Source organism: Oncorhynchus mykiss, chromosome 30, assembly GCF_057628025.1.
Source record: "Oncorhynchus mykiss isolate SJ-2025 chromosome 30, ASM5762802v1, whole genome shotgun sequence".
Taxonomy (NCBI): Eukaryota; Metazoa; Chordata; class Actinopteri; order Salmoniformes; family Salmonidae; genus Oncorhynchus; species Oncorhynchus mykiss.
Window position 1 is genome coordinate 31408798 of NC_143051.1, and position 12048 is coordinate 31420845.

Consider the following 12048-nt stretch of genomic DNA (forward strand, 5'->3'; position numbering starts at 1 on the left):
AAATGCACAATTTGCGGGTTAGGGGACTTCTGGGTGAGGGGAGAGTTTGGCTGGCCCGGGATGTCTGTGTCCCATCGCGCTCTAGCTGGGCGCATGCACGCTGACTACGGTGACTACGGTGACTACGGTGACTGCAGTGACTACGGTGACTGCAGTGACTACGCTGACTGCGGTGACTACGGTGACTACGCTGGCTGCAGTGACTACGCTGACTGCGGTGACTACGGTGACTACACTGACTACGGTCGCCAGCTGTACGGTGTTTCATCCGACACATTGGTGCGGCTGGCTTCCGGGTTAAGAAGCAGTGCGGCTTGACAGGGTCGTGTTTCGGAGGGCGCTTGGCTATCAACCCGTACGGGAGTTGCAGCAATGGCACAAGACTGTAACTACCAATTGGCTATCACAAAATTGGGGTACATTTTTTTAAAATAATAATGCAGTACAGTTTCACCCTGTCATTTTGCGTAATCAGTATCTATCATTACTAAAATGCTACACTGCAAAGCTGCTTTTACCCCAATCACTGTCCTTCACAATGTATGTCTCTGAGCACAGCAGAGAGAAGTGCAACTCCTGAGTTTAGCAGGTTATTGTCTCGTAGTTCCAATTCTTTCAGCTTCGAGTTGGAAGAACACAAAACTGTGGCCAAATCTGAACAGAATACACCTGTCATATTACACTCCCTCAGACTAAGAGAAAGAGACGAGGTAGAATATACAGGTTATATCAAACCTGCACAGGCCCAGAAATGCTAAAAAGTGAGGCATTGCACGCTGAGGCAACAATTACTTGTTATAAAATTGACACGACAAAAACGTTTCTAAATGGATTTTGTTTTTGCCTTCATTGAACATTTTGCCTTGTCTGTATGGTACACACAACAATACTCACTGCAGTATCTCTATATGACAGAGTGGACTCGTCAGTCCAGCACAGAGCAGTTTCACTCCACAGTCCCCAAGGTTGTTGTAGCTGATGTCCAGCTCTCTCAGGCATGCGTTTTGAGGCATGAATGCTGTTACCAAATTTTCACAACATCCATATGAAAGATAACAGCCAGCCGATCTGTAGTAATTAGTTTATAATATAATAGTATAATGGTACCCTTGCATAAATGTTAGTGAGGTGTTGCATATTTATTCAAAACATGTATTGGTACTGCTAGTTCACCCATACTATTGATAAACTCCACAAATGGCAATATTACTACTGGAATTGTTGAATAAACTGTAACATCACTTACACTAGGTTGGCTAGTTTCCAATGTGGACTTATCAGGCCATTTCCCAGCAATTGAATCTGTCACCCACGTCGTTGTAGCTGAGGTCCAGCTCAATCAGATGGTGACTGGAGATCTGAGGCCAGAGTTTCTAGGGATTAATGTGTCAGATTACAGCCAGATGATCTATTAGGAAGAGGGAGGGATGTTAGTGATACTGAGGATAATTTATTTACATGTTTCAAAGCAAACAAAATACATTACTTTCACCGCTAAGAGAAATGTGGTCGCAAAATCTGAAAATATGAAGTGAGGATGATGATAAGCAAACATCTCCACTCACGCTAGTTTCTCTAGCCTACATTGTTGGCCCAGACGTCCATTGAGGACCCACGCTCCAGATTCCTCCAAATCATTGAAGTTGAAGTCTAGTTCCCAAAGTGGACATCTCTGTCCAGCAGCACACAACTTCTTCATCACTGGCCTCGCAACGTTATTGTCGCTGAGGCTCAGCTTTGTTAGCCGTGGATCTGCCAACGGGAGAGCTGAGGCCAGAGTCTCACAAGATTCTCTGGATATATTATAGCCAGCAAGCCTGTTTGGAAGAATAAAGCAATAATTATTCCCAAACTTGATTTAGCTTTTCATGTTCTGTTTTATACCCCACTGTAAATGACTGGTACATATTCAGTCAATCTGGTCCAGACATCGCCACTTACCTTAGTGTTTGCAGTGAGGGCAGACCAGTCCATCACAGATCAGCTGTATTCCAGAATCACCCACATTGTAGCTCAAATCCACCTCACGTTTGAGTGCCCAGACATTAAAGCAAAGGCCACAACTTCAAATGATTTATCTGTGAGCTTGCAGCCAGCAAGTCTTAAAGAGGTTTATATATCAATATAAACTTTGTTACCGGATGTTAAAACTGTACTTGTCAATTTTCTACAGATTGCTAGAAAAAAAACAATCACACCTTCCACATGGTTAGTCATGATGTCATGAATAGTGTACAATAGATTAAATATTTCATACCATCATAGTGTAGCGGCAGTAGCACCATGTTTAATACTACTGGTCTTTTTATTGGCAACAACTGTAAATGCTTATGGCTGGGAATTATAAATGACTCATGCCAGTTTCTCCAGTTTGCAGTGTGGACTCCTCAGTCCAGCATCAAGACACAGAACACCTGGGTCTCCCATGTCATTGTAGCTGAGGTCCAGCTCTCGCAGGTCTGAGTCGGGTGACTGGAGAGCTGAGGCCAGAGTTTCACAGCACTCCTCATTAAGATGACATTTGTCCAGACTAAACATATGGGTGATAGGAGTACATTAATGACTATGAATTTTGAATAGTTGAAGCACGATTTAAGGCAATACAATGTCTTCATCCCATGCAGCAGTACTCGCCTGGCACTCCTGACGTTCTTCAGGACAGGTATCAGCCGCTGTTGACCGGGCTACTGAGGTGTTGTAACTCTTCAGGTCAATCGCATCCATCCTCTCCTCAGACATCAACAGCACATAGGTTAGGGCTGAGCATTGGTGTGGCTCCAACTCCTTGTCTGAAAGAGTTCCCCATCTCAGGGAATCCTGGATCTCCTCCAATAGAGAGTTGTCACCCAGTTCATTCAGACAATAGGACACTTAACATGTTCCTTCTGCAGAACATTCCTCCTTAATCTTGTCTTTGATGTACTCGACTGTCTCATTGGTGGTCTGTGAAGTGTTCTTGGGCTGTGACGGGAGTCTACCGATGGGGTTGACGGGAGTCTACCGAGAGGTAGAGAGGCTGAGACGGAAGCGGAGGAACAGGTCCAGGGCTTCAGAGATGACACTCTGGTGTAGATCAGACATTGCATGTATTGTCAACACTAGTGAACCTAATAGACTGCCGCAATAAACTCCTGGATGCACAAAGCAGAACACCTTCTCTCTGCACAACCAAGACTCTTCTTTAAAGATCTCTGTGCACACTTCAGAAAAAACTGATGCCTCGCTGATGTCAATGCCACTCTCTCTCAGGTCCTTTTCATAGAATATCAAATTACCCCTAACCAGCTGTTGAAAAGCCAACTTTCAGGATCCTCTCTTTGTCTGACTGAGACAGTTCCTTTGGGTTTGTCTCTGTGGCTTTATTGTACTGTGCAACTTTAAGTGGCAGTGTGTCATGTTTCTATAAACAGATGTCATTATTAACTTCTATTTCAAAGGGGCTGAGGAGTATTTCTGTCTGTATTATGGCCCTTTTGTGTGGAAAAAAGTATTGGCTGGCTAACCCGTGGGTGGGCCTGGCTCCCATGGGGGTGGGTTTATGCCCACACATGGCTCTGCCCCTGCCCAGTCATGTAAAGTCTGTAGATTAGGTCATAATGAATTTATTTAAATTGACTAACTCAGTAAAGTCGTTGAAATTGTTGCTTTTATTTTTGGTGTGTGTGTGTGTGTGTGTGGCAACTATTTAAGCAACATTAAAGTTGTCATAACTGTTTCTCATAACACATTCATGACCTTGTTTTGTCTGAGCATGGTCCTTGTTTGAAGCGGATTGGTTCGGGCATTGAGCTGTCACTCATAGAAAGACAGCTTATGGTAGGCGATTCTGGTCTTATTTTCTTTCATCTGAACAGAACTATGAATTTACACAAATGTCACAGGGATAGCTTAAAATAGTTACATGAAATCATCAATTATGAAGTCTGATAATGGCAATTGCCCATTGATGAGCATTGCTGACATCATTTTGTCTGTGCACGTTTCTTCTTTGCCTTTGAACCAAATTGGATCAACCATTGAGCTGTCACTCTTCATAGACTGCCAGCTTGGTGTAGGTGACTGCTCTTTTCATCTCTGCCCTGTGAACAAAACATAATGATGCACAAATGGAGTGGACTTCAGCTGACCATGAGCAATAATGTGTTTGTATAATATTTATGTGTGTGCGTCATTAAGTGGCAGTGTGTTGCGTTTCTATGTTATTAACTTCTATTTCAAGGGTTTTATAGGGTCTAAAGCGTTGAGCACTTTTGTATAGAAACTATTTCAGCGGCATTCTAAAGTTGGCATGAACCATTTTCATAACTTTCAAGACCTTCTTTCGTCTGTGTGCGATCTTTGTTTGTTTTGAATCCGATTTGGTTCTCGTCTGCCACTCTTCATAGACAACTTGGTGACTATGAATTTGGTTGCATCTTTCCATTCTAAATCAACACATTTTGCAGCTTAATGACTTTGAATAATTTTTACTATTATGATAACATTTTGTCACCAGTAGGAGGAGTAACACCAATGACACATTTTAGTTCATTCAGCATTTTCTTTAAATGGAGGCCACATATGCTTTAACAGATAATGTGTCATTTTGGGCACAAGGTAATTTATTTTCCTTTTTAGACACCACGTTATCTAGGGAATCATCAAATGTATGAAGGGGTGTGATTAGCTAATAATAGTAGTAATTGCAGGGTGGCTTCTGTCAAATAATTTTTCACACCTAGTTGATTGATGAGCTGGGTGGGATTTCCTCCTAGGATGGAAATGTCACACCCATTGTTGTGAGGGGCTAGAATTTTAATATCACACCCAGGTGTGCCCAAGGGCACATCAGCTCGGGGGATTGAACCAGCGACTTTTAGGGTTACTGGCCCAATGCACTTGACCGCTAGGCTACCTGCCACCCCTGTATCGGTGGGGAGGGCTGTTGATGTGGTTCTGGACAATTCAACTGTAAAAATACTTAGTTGCTTCAAACAAGTGTGTTTATGCGTTGATCAAAGGCTAATGAATGGGGTGTCTGGGGCTGTCAAATTCCTTAACCAGTGAGAATGTAAAACTGATCTTAAGAATTTCAACCCGGTTGGTGTTTTTTAAACACCCATTTAGTTTTTTAATTAAATGTTCTGATTGCTGAAATCTGACTGAAATGTTATCTTGGTGGGGAAGAAGGTAAACACAGTTTATTTTAAACATGTTACTCTTTCATTTTTGTGTGTCTGATTTAAAAATGTATGTGTTTATCCTGATGTGGATTTTTTTCCACATTTAAAAGATATGGGGGAACACTTGATCTTTTAAATACGTCTCCTGAAGACCTTAATCAAATCTGTGAGCAGTGGTGTAAAAATACTTCAAAGTACTACTTAAGTCGTTTTTTTAGGTATCTATACTTTACGATTTATATTTTTGACAACTTCTACTTTTTCTACTTTTGCTTCACTACATTCCTAAATAAAATGTACTTTTTACTCCATATGTTTTCCCTGACACCCAAAAGTACTCGTTACATTTTGAATGCTCAGCAGGACAGAAATTGTCTAATTGACACACTTATTAAGAGAACATCCCTGGTCAACCCTACTGCCTCTGATCTGGCGGACTCACTAAACACATGGTTCGTTTGTAAATTATGGCATTTAACCCTGTTTTATAGAATAAACTTTTTAATTATTCATACTTTTACTTTTGATACTTACATATATTTTAGCAATTACATTTCCTTTTGATACTTAAGTATATTTAAATCCAAATACTTTTCGACTTTTACTCACGTAGTATTTTACTGTGTTACTTTTACTTGAGTCATTTTCTATTAAGGCATCTTTACTTTTACTCAAGTATAACAATTGGGTACTTTTTCCACCACTACCTTGTGACATTTTCACTAATTCATCAAGGGTATAATTTGTGAATTTTAACATGATCTTGTCTTTATAGACTTGTTATCAATAGCTGAGAACCATGATTTTGTCTTTATAGACTTGTTATCAATAGCTGAGAACCATGGATGAGTGGCGCCAAAGACTTTTAGACTGGTTCATCCTTGGGAGCAATTTCCAAATGCCTGAAGGTACCACGTTCATCTGTACAAACAATAGTACGTATGTATAAACACCATGGGACCGCGTAGCTGTCATAACGCGTCTTCTTCCTGAGCGGTATGTCTCCTAGAGATGAACGTACTTTGGTACGAGAAGTGCAAATCAATCCCAGAACAACAGCAAAGGACCTTGTGAAGATGCTGGAGGAAACCGGTACAAAAGTATCTATACCCACAGTAAAACTAGTCCTATATTGGCATAACCTGAAAGTCCTCTCAGCAAGGAAGCAGCCACTGCTCCAAAACCTCCATTAAAAAAGCCAGACTACGGTTTGCAACTGCACATGGGAACAAATATCGTACTTTTTGAAGAAATGTCCTCTGGTCTGATGAAATAAAAATAGAACTGTTCGGCCAAAATGACCATTGTTATGTTTGGAGGAAAAAAGGGGAGGCTTGCAGGCCAAAGAACACCATCCCAACCGTGGCAGCATCATGTTGTGGGGCTGCTTTGCTGCAGAAGGGACTGGTGCACTTCACAAAATAGATGGCAAACCTGACTCAGTTACACCAGCTCTGTCAGGAGGAATGGGCCAAAATTCACGAAGCTTGTGGAAGGCTACCCAAAACGTTTGACCCAAGTTAAACAATTTAAAGGCAATACTAACAAATACTAATTGAGTGTCTAAACTTCAGGAATTGTGAAACTGAGTTTAGATGTACTTGGCTAAGGTGTATGTAAACTTCCGACTTCAACTGTATATGCACTTTTCTGAAAGATTTTGCTGATGTGATTTATATTTGTGTGACTTAGTACTTAAGGTTTTCCATATCCTGGGAAGAATTTTGACCCACCCTTGGTTTTTAATGGATATAACATGACAATACATTGGATATTTTAGCAGCCCCATTACACGTTTGTACTCTAAGAATATGTTTTTACAGGGGAGTGAAATATTGTTTATGTTAAATTGATGAGAAAAATAACCTATTGGTAAAACGGGGAGACACTGATGTTACTATTCCTATCCAGGAGGCTTGTTCGAAAACTAACAAGTACTGTAGCTTTTAAAAGATGTTACAATGTACATTTTAGTTGTCAGGACTGTACCACTACACTAATACCACAATGTAACATACTACTACTGTACTACTATCCAAGATGGTAACCCTTTACACTCGTACCCGTATACGTGTTGAAAATGGCAGATTTGGGCTCTGCCATAAACTGAAACGTAGTGCCTGTACAGTAACATGATAAATGACGTCAGAGCCCAGGCTCTGCGCTTCACAGCGCTGCCATTATGAACTTGAGCACTGCACTTGACAAGAAGTTGCCCCCATCCCTCTCGCTAATTGGGCGACTTTTGAACATGTGTTGTTGTCTGAGGGAGGGAAATACTGTAAATTTAAGAGGACACAATACATTTTGAAAGATGAGACGTTGAGGATTATAATAAATACCGCTTTCATGTCACACAAGCAAGCCAAACAAAAGAGCACTTCACATTTCCATATCATAAATCTGATTTCATAAACAGTGTCAACGTTTTTGAATACTATGTTTTATATACAGTTACAGAAGGGCACGTTTGTCTATTGTGAAGAAAATTTGCTGCAGAACAAACACCTGAATGCACTCATGACTCCTTTCTTTGCGCACCAAAATGAAACGGTTTAGTAAGAATTGCCTTGTGAAAGCCTAACACTGTAAGATCGTATTTTATAACTTACCTAGTCTAGGTATGTTGGCAATAGAACAAGCTTTCAAATGATGCCCACCTGACCGAGAATGCAATTTATGTTGAGACGTTTTTGGATTGTGTAAAAAAAAAAACAATAGTTGTGTGATGGTTGGGGATGCAGGGTTATATTCCAAACAAAATAACAAGTGTGCATGCTCTTGTTCTTCAACGGCACTGCTATGATAGCTGAATTGTGACCATGCTTATGCATTTCCTATTTCCCCTATAAGAAACATTTCAGTTTAGCCCTATCCATATAGGCCAACTCCCACGAGTGTTACGGTTAAGGACCTTTCGCATGTGGACAATGTAAGCGATACAACACATCACCACCATATATAATGCTACTGACACTGAAATAATACTATATGAAAGTAAAGTACATGTCAAAAGTTGATTCTTCCTTTTTTAGAATCACACTCAGGTGAATATTGAGAATTGGTTCAGAGACTGTACTTGTCTCTCGAGTTAATGTGATTGTTAATGAATACGTGTGAGTTGTAGACATGTTTTCTGATGTTATCAGAGTTGTTTAAAAGCATATTAATCTAATACTAAAGTAGAATGGGGGTAAGTCCAAAACAGTTCATATACACACACCACTTCACTTTCACACTACAGCTGTAATAGCTAGCTACATCACCAACATCTTCAGACCACACCACTTCACTTTCACAAACTACAGCTGTAATAGCAAGCTACATCACCAACATCTTCAGACCACACCACTTCACTTTCACACTACAGCTGTAATAGCAAGCTACATCACCAACATATTCAGACCACACCACTTCGCTTTCACAAACTACAGCTGTAATAGCAAGCTACATCACCAACATCTTCAGACCACACCACTTCACTTTCACACTACAGCTGTAATAGCAAGCTACATCACCAACATCTTCAGACCACACCACTTCACTTTCACACTACAGCTGTAATAGCAAGCTACATCACCAACATCTTCAGACCACACCACTTCACTTTCACACTACAGCTGTAATAGCAAGCTACATCACCAACATCTTCAGACCACACCACTTCACTTTCACACTACAGCTGTAATAGCAAGCTACATCACCAACATCTTCAGACCACACCACTTCACTTTCACACTACAGCTGTAATAGCAAGCTACATCACCAACATCTTCAGACCACACCACTTCACTTTCACACTACAGCTGTAATAGCAAGCTACATCACCAACATCTTCAGACCACACCACTTCACTTTCACACTACAGCTGTAATAGCAAGCTACATCACCAACATCTTCAGACCACACCACTTCACTTTCACACTACAGCTGTAATAGCAAGCTACATCACCAACATCTTCAGACCACACCACTTCACTTTCACACTACAGCTGTAATAGCTAGCTACATCACCAACATCTTCAGACCACACCACTTCACTTTCACACTACAGCTGTAATAGCAAGCTACATCACCAACATCTTCAGACCACACCACTTCACTTTCACACTACAGCTGTAATAGCAAGCTACATCACCAACATCTTCAGACCACACCACTTCACTTTCACACTACAGCTGTAATAGCAAGCTACATCACCAACATCTTCAGACCACACCACTTCACTTTCACACTACAGCTGTAATAGCAAGCTACATCACCAACATCTTCAGACCCCACCACTCATGCATCACAAACTACAACACAACGAGTGTATCATTTTAAAAATGTAGACATATCCTATTTACATCTGTCAAATCTAACAAAATCTATATGAACGAACACCATTCCTAATACCATGGAACAAATGTAAAAAGTCTTCTGTAATCAATATGTATAGATTCATCCATGGTTAGATGGTTTCATGAACTCCTTTTTAAAGGTTTTAATGACGTTGTAACAATGTCTGCAACAAGGCCCGTTACTAGTTTTTCGTCTGTTTAGGTGTCAAATTTTGTCATTTTGAACTATGCAGCGGTATACAGTGTTTATTCTTATTTATGAACATTCTTATTTAAACAAATGTTTTATTTTGGTGAGGTACTATAAACATTTTAATGTAAGAACATTCTACATTTTCAGCTACGTCATGTAGAACTAGAGTTTCGGAAAACAGCATGCATAACATGTACTTGTCAGTTGTTTTGCTCTAGGATGTCCACAGGCCTCAAGACTCGTCTGAAGGTCCCATGGTATCAGTTGAAAAAAATGTATGGTACATGACAGTACATGACCAGTACATATACTGTAGTTTGGTACTACAGTACATGACCTAAACTATGTTGACACCTGCTCATTGAACATATCATTCCAAAATCATGGGTATTAATATGGAGTTAGTCCCCCCTTTGCTGCTATAACAGCATCCACTCTTCTGGGAAGGCTCTCCACTAGATGTTGGAACATTTGTGCTGGGATTTGCTTCCATTTAGCCACAACAGCATCAGTGAAGTCGGGCACTTATGTTGGGCGATTAGGCCTGGCTCGCAGTAGGCGATCCAATTCATCCCAAAGGTGTTTGATCGGGTTGAGGTCAGGGCTCTGTGCAGGACCATCAAGTTCTTCAACACAGACCTCAACAAACCATTTATGTTTGCACCTCGCTTTGTGCATGGCCCAATGTCATGCTGAAATAGGGAAGAGCCTTACTCAAACTGTATGCTGTAGCGTTAAGATTTCCCTTCACTGGAACTAAGGGGTCTAGCTAGAACCATGAAAAACAGCCCCAGGCCATTACTTCTCCTCCATCAAACTCTAAAGTTGCCACTGTATTTGGCAGGTAGTGTTCTCCTGGCATCCGCCAAACTCAGATTCGTCAGTCGGACTGCCAGAAGTTGAAGCATGATTCATCACCCAGAGAACGCGTTTCCACTGCTCCAGAGTACAATGGCGGCGAGCTTTACGCCACTTCAGCATTGCGCATGGTGATCTTAGCCTTGTGTGCGGCTGCTCGGCTATGGAAACCCATTTCATGAAGCTCCCGACGAAAGTTATTGTGCTGATGTTGCTTCCAGAGGCAGTTTGGAACTCAGTAGTGAGTGTTGCAACCAAGGACGGACGTTTTTTTACACGTTACAGCACTCGGCACATGGTCAACAATGATGGTGCGGACTTCATTAGGCTTCATTAGACACAACAGTTCCCTGCCGTCTGCCTCCCTTTCTCTGATGCCCACCCCTTTGACTGGGCCAATGCCTACCTCTTTGACGCGGCCTATGCCCATCTCTTTGACCTCTTTGATGGGGCCCATGCCCACCTCTCTGACGGTCCCTTGTCCACGAGCTCTTTAATGTCTTCCTCTCCCTTGCTGTCTATCCTGCTCCATGTTGAAAGAAATTGCAAGTGTTCACACACACACTTTTTATATGGTGACCAATTGTGATGACCACGATGTGAAATCAATTAGCAATAACTGTGATCATGTATCATATCTATAACTTAGATGTTTATACTTTACAAACACATTTTATTTATGTAGTTCTCTATCCATATAGTAAACAAACTAGTTTAAAATCTATAGGTTTACCAAACGGTTAAGTAATTAACCATTAAAAGCAGTTGGATTAAGTGATGGTCAAATGAGAAGATAATCATATGAATACATATTGTGAGCATTGCATTGTGAAAGGCAATTACTTTATATGAAAGGTATTTCTAGATGAAACACTTAGGTTTGGTGAAAAAGTAACTGATTTTGTGTGTAATTAGTCAATTGAAAATGTGCTTAACGTTTTTTAATTTTACCACATACTTGTGAAAATAGTACCAAAGCGATTAAAAAAAACTAAATACAATTTCCTGATCTTTCTTACTGTATCTCTCAGATATAGAACAGATACTTCAGAAAATACTAACCAATCACATAAACCCCCACCATGTCACCATAGGCCCCAATACAATAACCCCTTGATCACCCCACCAAAACCTTTCACAACATGTCTGCACACAGAAATTAGGACCCCTCCTCACATCCACGATCCTGTAATCAAAACAATGGGTGTGATGTGCACTTCACATGTTTTTTTCTATAATTTATAGTGAAATAATTATTTGTTTGATATTTGAACGTGATATTTCCATGGCCATGTCATATACCATCTGTTTTGAGATCGGTATCCCTCCTCAAAAGTCACAAGTGTAGCATTGTAGCATTGATCTGGGATTATACCCCGGACACCTCTCTGAAGAAAGCAAACGCCTTGATGATTAGCTACTGTCCTGTATGGTAGGCTAGGGATGTACTATGATTGACGTCGAAGTGAACCAATGTACTACTTACATGGCA